At 39.6% G+C, this 9,500-nt stretch overlaps 1 pseudogene; it reads left to right on the forward strand.

Moving 5' to 3' along the window:
* Positions 1-9,380: 9,380 nt before the first annotated feature.
* Positions 9,381-9,500, forward strand: part of LOC101662130 — a 708-nt pseudogene continuing 588 nt past the window's right edge.

The following is a 9,500-nucleotide window of genomic DNA, read 5'->3' on the forward strand; positions in this document are numbered from 1 at the left end:
TTCTGATTGCTTTGTTGTAGTTGTAGTTGGTCTATGGTTTTGATGTGGTCATAATACAACCGCCAGAGTAAAGCGAGTCAATCCATAGACAAGCTGATGGATTCTGGGCAGCTACTTAACTCGAGCCCCAATCCAAGAACAGTCCTGATAACTGGCCCTGCTGATGCTCACCTTCCTGAAATGATCACTGAAGATGCGGGTGATACAGCAAAATGTGATTAAGAAAAAGCTGGTGATGTCCAGCTATCAATTGGAATAGTGTCTGGGGTCTTAAAGGCTTGTATTCAAACAAGCAGCCATCTAAATGAGGAGTCAACTAAGTCCACGTGGAAGAAGCACATCAGCTTGTGTGATCCAAAAGCAACAATAACAAAATTGAAATATGATAAAGGGAAAAGTATCAGAGTCTAAGTGGCAAGCACACAATTTGTAGAAAGTTATAGAGGACAGTGGGAGCCCAAACCAATCTTCAGAGAATCTAGTCAGATTAAGCTGCTGGCGGATCCCCTCTAGCAAGAGGCAAAGGTCTCAAATAGCCTTACCATCAGATAGAGATCATTGTAATCTTGATTATGCTGGATCGAACTTGATCAATTGACATCCATCTTGACCCAACCTGATTTTGTTCTAGGTGCAAGTAATTCTTGCTTGTTACATGACTAAAATCTTCTTCCCTGTTGATTTAATATTGGTGGTGGCCCTTTCTTCCTTACTCATTATTTGTATTTTTATCTTTATATTATTACTATTCTATCCTTACCACTTGTTTTTGTTTTTTAGTGTTTATGTTGGGTTTTCTAGTTTTTGAAGCACAGAAAGAGTGAATGTGTAGAGATAATTAGTGATACGAGGGTTTATGGAGGACGTAGGGGTGGTGATTGAGGGGATTTCAAGAGCAAACAATGAATTCGGGAGGAAACACTAGAACTGATTGTGATTACACAACTCATTTTAAAAGTGATTTAAACAAAGGGAAAATGTTCTAAAATTGATAGTGGTATAATGACTGTACAATTATTCTTGATATGATTGAACTATTGAATTGTATATGTGGAGTATATCCTAATAAAGTTGGTTTTTTTTTTTAAAGAGTGAGAAAGAAATGGATATCATCTATGCCACCTAGCCAGTGCAAACTGGCTCCAGCACCTCACTCATTTAGACCTTGTAAATGAAGCCATAAGAAATAATCAATCCAAAAGAAGACAAGAAAAAGAATAAAAAATAGAATAGGCAGAACAAACCAGAAGCAGTTAATGAGATGGCAGAGTTAAACTCAAAGATATCAGTAATTGCTTTAAATGGAGTGGTCTTGATATTCTGGCTGAAACACAAACATACATTTTATTTACAAAAATAAAATGTAATCATATGCTATTGACAAACAACACATACATAAAAGAAAAGGTCACAGAACATTGGAAGCAAAAGGAAAAGAAAAATAGGCAAACGCTAACTCAAGAGGCTGGTGTAGCTCTATTACTATAAGAGAAATAAATATTAAGTCCAAAAGCACTATAAATATCCATGTGTTGCTGTGGGTTCTTAAACCATAAGGTCAGCAGTTCATACGCACAAGCTGGTCCATGAAAGAAGATGAAGCTGTCTGCTCATAAAGATTTACAGTCTCAGAAGAATTCTTTGGGGGTCGCTATGAGTCAGAAGCAATGATAGCAGTGGGGAGGTGTATGATATAAGGAGCCCTGGTGGCTCCTTATATAAATGATTGGCTGCTAACCAGAATTAGTTGATGGTTTGAACACACCAGCTGCTCCATGTGAGAAAGTCATGGCAGTCGGCTTCTGTAAAGATCGATGGCTTTGGAAATCCCATGGGCGGTTCTACTCTGTTCTATAATGCCACTGTACATAGGACTTCAAAAGGATTTTTTAAAGCTCACGGAAAATTTTCATCATGTTTTCATTACATTTTTCCATGAGATTTTTGAAGCCCTCCCCACACTGCACACACATACCTCAAAATGCATAAAGAAAAAAATGACAAAACTAAAGAAGCATCAGATAAATCATTTGGAAGATATTAACACAATTTTAATAATAACTTTAAGAATTAGCAGGCTAAAATAAATCTGTAATTACCTAGAAAGTGTGCAGTCAAGCTAGAAATTAATCACAAACAAAATATAATTTTAAAACCTCCCATGTTTGGACATTTTGAAATACACTCAATAAATAACCAATCCATTTTTTTTAATATATACACACACAACATGTTAATTAGTAGGGCTGAACATGATAGTGGAACAAGAGGAAAGTAAAAGGAAATAGAGGAAAGAACTAGGAAGCAAAGGGCATTTATAAAGGTCTAAATTCAGGTATGTACATATGTAAATATATTTATATATGATGATGGGGAAATAGATCTATATGCATATATTTATAGGTCTAGTATTAAGGTAGCACATAGACATTGGGCCTCCACTCAAGTACTTATTCAATGCAAGAACACTTTGTTCTACTAATCTGGCATTCTGTGATGCTCACCTTCCCGACATGATCGCTGAAGACAAAATGAATGCATAAGCAAATGTGGTGAAGAAAGCTGATGATGCCCGGCTATCAAAAGACATAGTGTCTGGGGTCTCAAAGGCTTGAAGATAAACAAGCAGCCATCTAGCTGAGAAGCAACAAAGTCCACATGGAAGAAGCACATCAGCCTGTGTGATCACAAGGTGTCGATAGGATCAGGTTTCAGGCATCAAAGAACAAACAAATCACATCATTGTGAATGAGGGGGAGTACCGAGTGGAGACCCAAAGGCCATCTGTAGGCAACTGGACATCCCCTTACTGAAGGATCCTGGGGAGGAGACAAGCCAGTCAAGGTGTAGTATAACACTGATGAAACATAGAACTTTGCTCTAGTTCTTTAATGTTTCCTTTCCCTCCCCCTCCCCACTATTATGATCCCAATTCTACCTTACAAGAGATACCAGAGGGTAAGGGGAAGGTGGGGGGACAAAGGACGAACTGATCACAATGATCTACATAGGACCCCCTCCCTGGGGGACGGACAACAGAAAAGTGGGGTGGATGAAGGGAGACATTGATCAGTGTAAGAAATGAAAAAATAATAATCATTTATAAATTATCAAGGGTTCGTGAGGGGAAATGAGGAGCTGATACCAAGGGCTCAAGTAGAAAGCAAATGTTTTGAGAATGACAATGGTAACAAATGTACAAATGTGCTTGACACAATGTATGTATGTATGGATTGTGATAAGAGTTGAATGAGCCCCCAATAAAATGATTTATTAAAAAATATCTATATATGCATACACACAGCATGTTAATTGGTAAAGACAAGAGAAATACCATACATCAAGGGAAGTCACAGATTAGAAGATAGACAGGAATTCATTTGGGAAAGAGGAAGATAATATCTGATAAGAGGAGGTGGCAAAAATAATGGAAACAGCAGAGCAAGCAATTGAGATGTTTGGTCAATTGTTGAATATAAAAATGATGATCTGCTCTGCTTCACATAGTTCACATCAAAAAGTTAACAAAACAAAATAAAAACTTGAGATGGGGAGATATTACTTAATTCCCAAGTTAAATAATTTTTTTTTAAATCCCAGAAAGCAGACATTGAGGAGGGTATAGAAAAACCCTTCATCCATTGCTAGTAGAAATGCAAAATGATACTGCCTCTGCAAAGAACAGTGTGGTGGAGTCCCAAAAAGTTGAATATAGAACCACTGTTTTGAAAAACCACCAGGGAGCCCTGATGGCATAATAGTTATGTGTTGGCCTGCGAACAGCAAGGTCAGCAGTTTGAAACCACCAGGAACTCTGAGGGAACAAGATGAGGCTTTCTGCTACCACCAAGATTTATAGCCAGGGACATTAAAAGATATAGTGCCTGGGGTCTTAAAGGCTTGTAGTTAAACAAGTGGCCATCTAACAGGGAAGCAACAAGGCCCACACAGAAGAAGAACACCAGTCTGTGAGATCATGAGGGGTCAACGGGAATATATAGCAGAAGGTCAAAAATAAGCAACCAAATCAATGGGAAAGAGTGTGGATGTAGTGGAGACCCAAAACCCACCTGTAAGATAATTGGACATTTAGAGAAGGGCCAAAAGGAAGTGGTGATAAATCCAGGGTGTGGTATAGCACTGATGAAACACATAACTAACCTCTAGTTCTTTAATATTTCCTCCCCCTACTATTATGGTTTCAGTTCTACCTCATTAACCTTGTTAGACTTGCGTAAGTTCATTGGTAAAAGTAAGATCATTTGATACACGAAAGCCAACAACATAGGTCACCCCCCGAAAAAGTAACGGGAGTAACAATTTCCTGAGGGTACAGGAAGAGAGGTAGGGAAGTGGGGGAAAGTGGGGAATGGGCAGCTGATAGTAATGATGACTGTGTAGCCTCACTTGAGGGGAGCAGACAACAGAATTATAGGTGAATGGATATATTAGATAGTGTAAGATGTGGCAAAAAAGAAATAAATACATAAACAAACAAACAAATAAAACAATAACAAGGGTTCCAGGTGGGGAGGAGCGGAGGTCAAGAAGGAGAATGTTTTGAAACTGATTGTGGTAACAAGGGTACAGTACTGCTTGATGCGACTGAACTATGGAATGTTACGATGTCTGTATAACTCCCAATAAAATGATTAAAAATAAAAAAGTAAAAATTTTAAAAATAAAAAAAGATTTATAGCCAGGAAAACTCAAAGGGTAGTTCTACCCTGCCCTGTGGGGTCGACAGGACTCAGATTCAAATGGATGACAATGAATATTAAAAACCCCACTGCCATTGAGTGGAGGCCTACTCACAGCGACCCTACTACATAGGATTCCTGAGACTGTAACTCTTTGGGGGAGCAGATAGTCTCATCTTTCTCTTGTAGAGCAGCTAGCGGGTTTGAGCTGCTGACCTTATAGGTATTAGATCAACACCTAACCCACAGACAGCACCAGGGGAACTTATGACTCAACAATTCCACTCACAGGTCTCGAGAATCTTAAAAGCAGTCAACAGACACCTACACAGCAATGTTCATTGCAGCTCTCTTCACAATAGCCAAAGGTAGGAGCTACCTTTGTGCATCAACAGATGGATGGCTAAACAAAATGGATTTCCACATAAGACGGAACGCTGCTCAGCCATACAGAGAAATGAAGTCCTGATAGGTACCACAACACGACGGACCCAGAAAACATGTGCAGTGAAATAAGTGAATCACAAAAGGATAAACAGTGAGTGATCCCACTTCCAGCAATACCTGTAATGGGCAAATGTGAACAGCAGTTCCTAGAAAGAGGAAGGAGGGCAGACAGGAGAGTCGTTAATCGGGAGGCAGTGAGCATGGTGATGTCTGAGGCCAGGACTACTGATGCACTATATGGTCAATGTCAGTGAACTGTGTATGGAAAACATGTTGAACTGGCACATTTGTATTATCTGTATTTTTTACCACCATTAAAAAAACCGCTTGAGAAGTACAACTAAATCAGTGCCTAGAGCAGCGGTTCTCAACCTGTGGGTTGAGACCCCTTTGGGGGTCGAACAACCCTTTCACAGGGGTCGCCCGATTCATAACAGTAGCAAAATAACAGTTGTGAAGTAGCAACAAGAATCATTTTATGGCTGGGGGGGTCACCACAACATGAAGAACTGTATTAAAGGGTCGCAGCATTAGGAAGGTTGAGAACCACTGTCCTAGAGGGTAATTTGTCTAAATGGTTATTTTACAAATGAAAAAAAAAATGGACTGAAAATGAGTAACGGGAGTAGCTATATCAGGAAGACAGAGAGGAGAGAGAGAGGAAAACACCGCAAAATAAACCAAAGGAAAAGAGGACAAATGAAGTAACAAAGGTCAGAAGCGAACGAAGTAGAAAAGAAAGGTGTTCGAGAAGATCCCAAAGCTGCAGAGTTTATAGAAATGTTGTTGCTGTTGGTAGGTGCCACCAGGTTCCAAGTCACAGAGACCCTGGGCACAACAGAAGGACACATGCCCAGCCCTGTGCTAACCTCACAGTCGTTGCTTGAGCCCATTGCTGCAGCCAACTGTGTCAATCTGTCCCCTGGATGGTCTCCCTCTTTCTCACTGCCCTCCCAAATTCAGAGAAATGATGGCAAAAATCGACAAGCCTCTGAGGAGAATAAGAAGTTTTAAATTTGTTCTTCAAAGGACCGAGAAAGCACAAATATCTCATGTTTGTATTTGAAAAAGGGGGACATCCTACAGATCCTGCAATCCTGGAAAAGACAGCAATATATTTAAACAAATATATGCCAACACGTTTGAAAATTGAGATGAAATGGGACAAGTCCCCAGAACAACATGATTAATGAAAGCAAACACAGAAGAAATTGAACATGCAAATGGTCTCATGCTGTTGAAGAAATTGAAACATTAATTTAGAACTTTCTCAGAAAGGAAGCTCCAGAGCCAGATGGCCTCACCAAGCATTTAAGGAAAGAAAACTAATCATCCGATGTAGACAAGCAATTAATGAGATTAAAGAGGGATACTCCCCCACTCACTTCATTACCTTGAAGCCGTAACCCAACACCAAGGAGAATAGAGCAATACCATTCTGAACATAAATGTAGCAAATCCTAAACAAAATATTAGCAAACCCGGATTTTCCGTCATGTGCTTATTCCAGAAAAGCAAGGCTGACTTAACATGACAAATTCACTCCATATCATCCATCACATGGACAGAATCAAGAGGACAAATCATAAAGTCATCTGAATTAATGCATAAAACATACTTGAAGAAATTTAGCATTCATTCATGGTTCATTTTTAAAGTTAACAAACTAACAAGCCTTCTTCATATGATAAAAGACACAATAAAACACGCCTACCGTTGTCGTTAGGATGACAGTTGAGAGCCTTGAGCCTAGGAGCAAGACAAAGATGCTCACCGTCACCAACCGTGTCTGGCACCATACTGAAGGTCCTAGTTGGTGCACTAAAGCAAAAAATAAAAAAGTCCTAAGGCAAATGGCAAGGGTTGGCAACAAGTCAATGAAATTATCAATCACAATTAATTATGACCATGTACACAGAAATCCAACAAAATGGGCAGGTTAAGTATTGAAATTAACAAGTAAATTTAGCAATCTAAAAATCAATGGTGTCTCTTTAAAATAGATACTCCTGGTGCCCAGATCTCTAACAATTAAAGGAAGCAGAGTTCCTGGGAGCAAAGGCTGATTCTAGGACTGAGATGGCTTAGTGGCAGAGTGTTTGACTTCCAGTTGAAATACCCAGGTTCCATTCCCCACGAATGCACCGTAGGCTGGGCCACCACCACCTGTCATTGGTAGAGTTTGCGTCTGCTTTGATGCTGAACGTGTTTGCACTTGGCAGTTGTTTTTGGTAGCTGCCATGGCGTCTGTTCCAGCTCATAGCAACCCATGTACAACAGAGCGAAACACCATCTGTTCCTGCACCACCCTCACCATTGTTTTTATGATTGAGCCAGAGGTGGGATTCAAATAATGTAATAACCAGCTCACTGCCCTAATAACTTTTAATTATAAAACTATATATACATATATAAGTAGTTTATTACATCATACAGTTAGTACTTAGATAAGAATAAAAGTGGTACACAAAACTAGATTATAAGAGTTTTAAAATATTAGGGAAAATATTAAATAATACCTGACAAAAAATATAACTGTTATTTAAAGTATTTCCATATTGTTTCTTGATTGGCATCATCACTTACAATATTCTTGCAATAAATCACTGAGTGACTTATCCTTAATCATATTTTAATTGTAGAAGGATCCCATTCCTTTAGAGCAGCAGACCTCAACCTGGGGGTTGTTTGGGGGGTCAAACGACCCTTTCACAGGGGTCGCCCGATTCATCACAGTAGCAAAATGACAGTTATGAAGTAGCAACGAAAATAATTTTATGGTTGGGGGGTCACCACTACATGAGAACTGGATTAAAGGGTGCAGTTGGGAACCACTGCTTTAGAGGTAGGCTAATTAGATAATCATTGTGTATGATGTATTAGACACAGGGGACTTCTCTGAACATATTATGTTCATCTTTAAAAACCCTTCCTCTTTCTGCTGAAATTGCAACAATGGTTCTGACAATATTTTTAGCTCTTCGAACACTTTGAAGAATTGCATAATTCACTCGTGATCTCTTGTGGGAATTTGGGGGATAACAGAGCTGAAACAAGTGACAGTTTGTCAACCTCTGGTTATTTGGCCGTTTTCTCTTTTTGCTATATGTTTGTTCTACAAGGGAATAAAAAAGGAGTATTTCATCAAAAGCAAACAAGTTTTATGAAATGGATACATAAATATTACATGCATATTCATCTAATTTTTTATACCTATGGACGGAATGAACATTGCTATGGGCATTTAGAATATGCTGTTGCACTGATAAATGTTTAAAAAAGAGTACAGACTGTAAATTTGTGAGTTCCAGTGGCCCACCTTAGAGCGAACCCTGATTACAAGTGACATTTTAACAACCAGCTTGTGCCAAACTCAACAAAAAGGTAGGTATTGGTTCTGCCAAACTGGTGGGAACTAGCTGAAACCCACCACTGGTTTGAGCTCATCAGCCCTACCCTAGGGAAGAAAGGCCCGAGGCCACAGCCAAGGAAACTCTGTGAAGTCGTTATACTCTGTGTCACTTGGGGCCACAGTGAGTCAGAATCAACTCAAAGACAACAGGTTAGTTGTTAGGGTTTTTGGGGGGTCGGGAGGGAGGTGATTTTACGAGGCTTACTAAACAGGCTTCTGTGGAATCTATAGACTAAAACAGACTAGGAAGACAGGTCTGTCAGTGTACTTTCAAAATCTTTAATAAAAAAAGTTTGCACAGTGGCTGTCTGTGGGTGGCGAGAGGAGACTGACTAAAGGAGGGGCCTGTGAACTTTCTGGGGGCAATGGAAATCTTCGATGTCTCATTTAGGGTGGTGATTACATAGACTGTCTAAATGTATCAAGACTCATTGTGCATTCCCTGGAAGAAAGCTGTGGCTGTCTGTTGCAGGAAGGATTTTACAGCCTGGGACACTTGATGGGGACAATTCTTAGTTCTGTTGGATCACTGTTGATTAGCATCGACTTATGGCAACCTAGTAGGTTTGGTTTTTTTACTGTGCAATTAAGATCTGTACATTTTGCTGTATGTAAATTTGACCTCATTGTTTGAAAAATAGGGAAAATTGATCAAAGGATAGTGAGACTGGTACCATAATCTGAAGTATATAATCAATATAGCTGAATTGCACATGTAGAAATTGTTGAGATGGTGTATGTTTTACCATGTATCTTTTCATCACAATAAAAAAAAAAAGAATCAGGCTCTTTCCAGACCTGACTGAGCAGGAGGTGCCATCATGGGAGTTGACATCCGCCACAAGGACTGAAAAGTTCGTTGCAAGGAACCCAAGAGCCAGGACATCTACCTGCGCCTCCTGGTCAAGCTATACAGGTTTCTGGCCCGGCGGACCAACTCC

The sequence above is a fragment of the Echinops telfairi genome, unplaced genomic scaffold (genome assembly GCF_000313985.2).
Source record: "Echinops telfairi isolate 266 unplaced genomic scaffold, ASM31398v2 ScPeMD7_5;HRSCAF=22, whole genome shotgun sequence".
Taxonomy (NCBI): domain Eukaryota; kingdom Metazoa; phylum Chordata; class Mammalia; order Afrosoricida; family Tenrecidae; genus Echinops; species Echinops telfairi.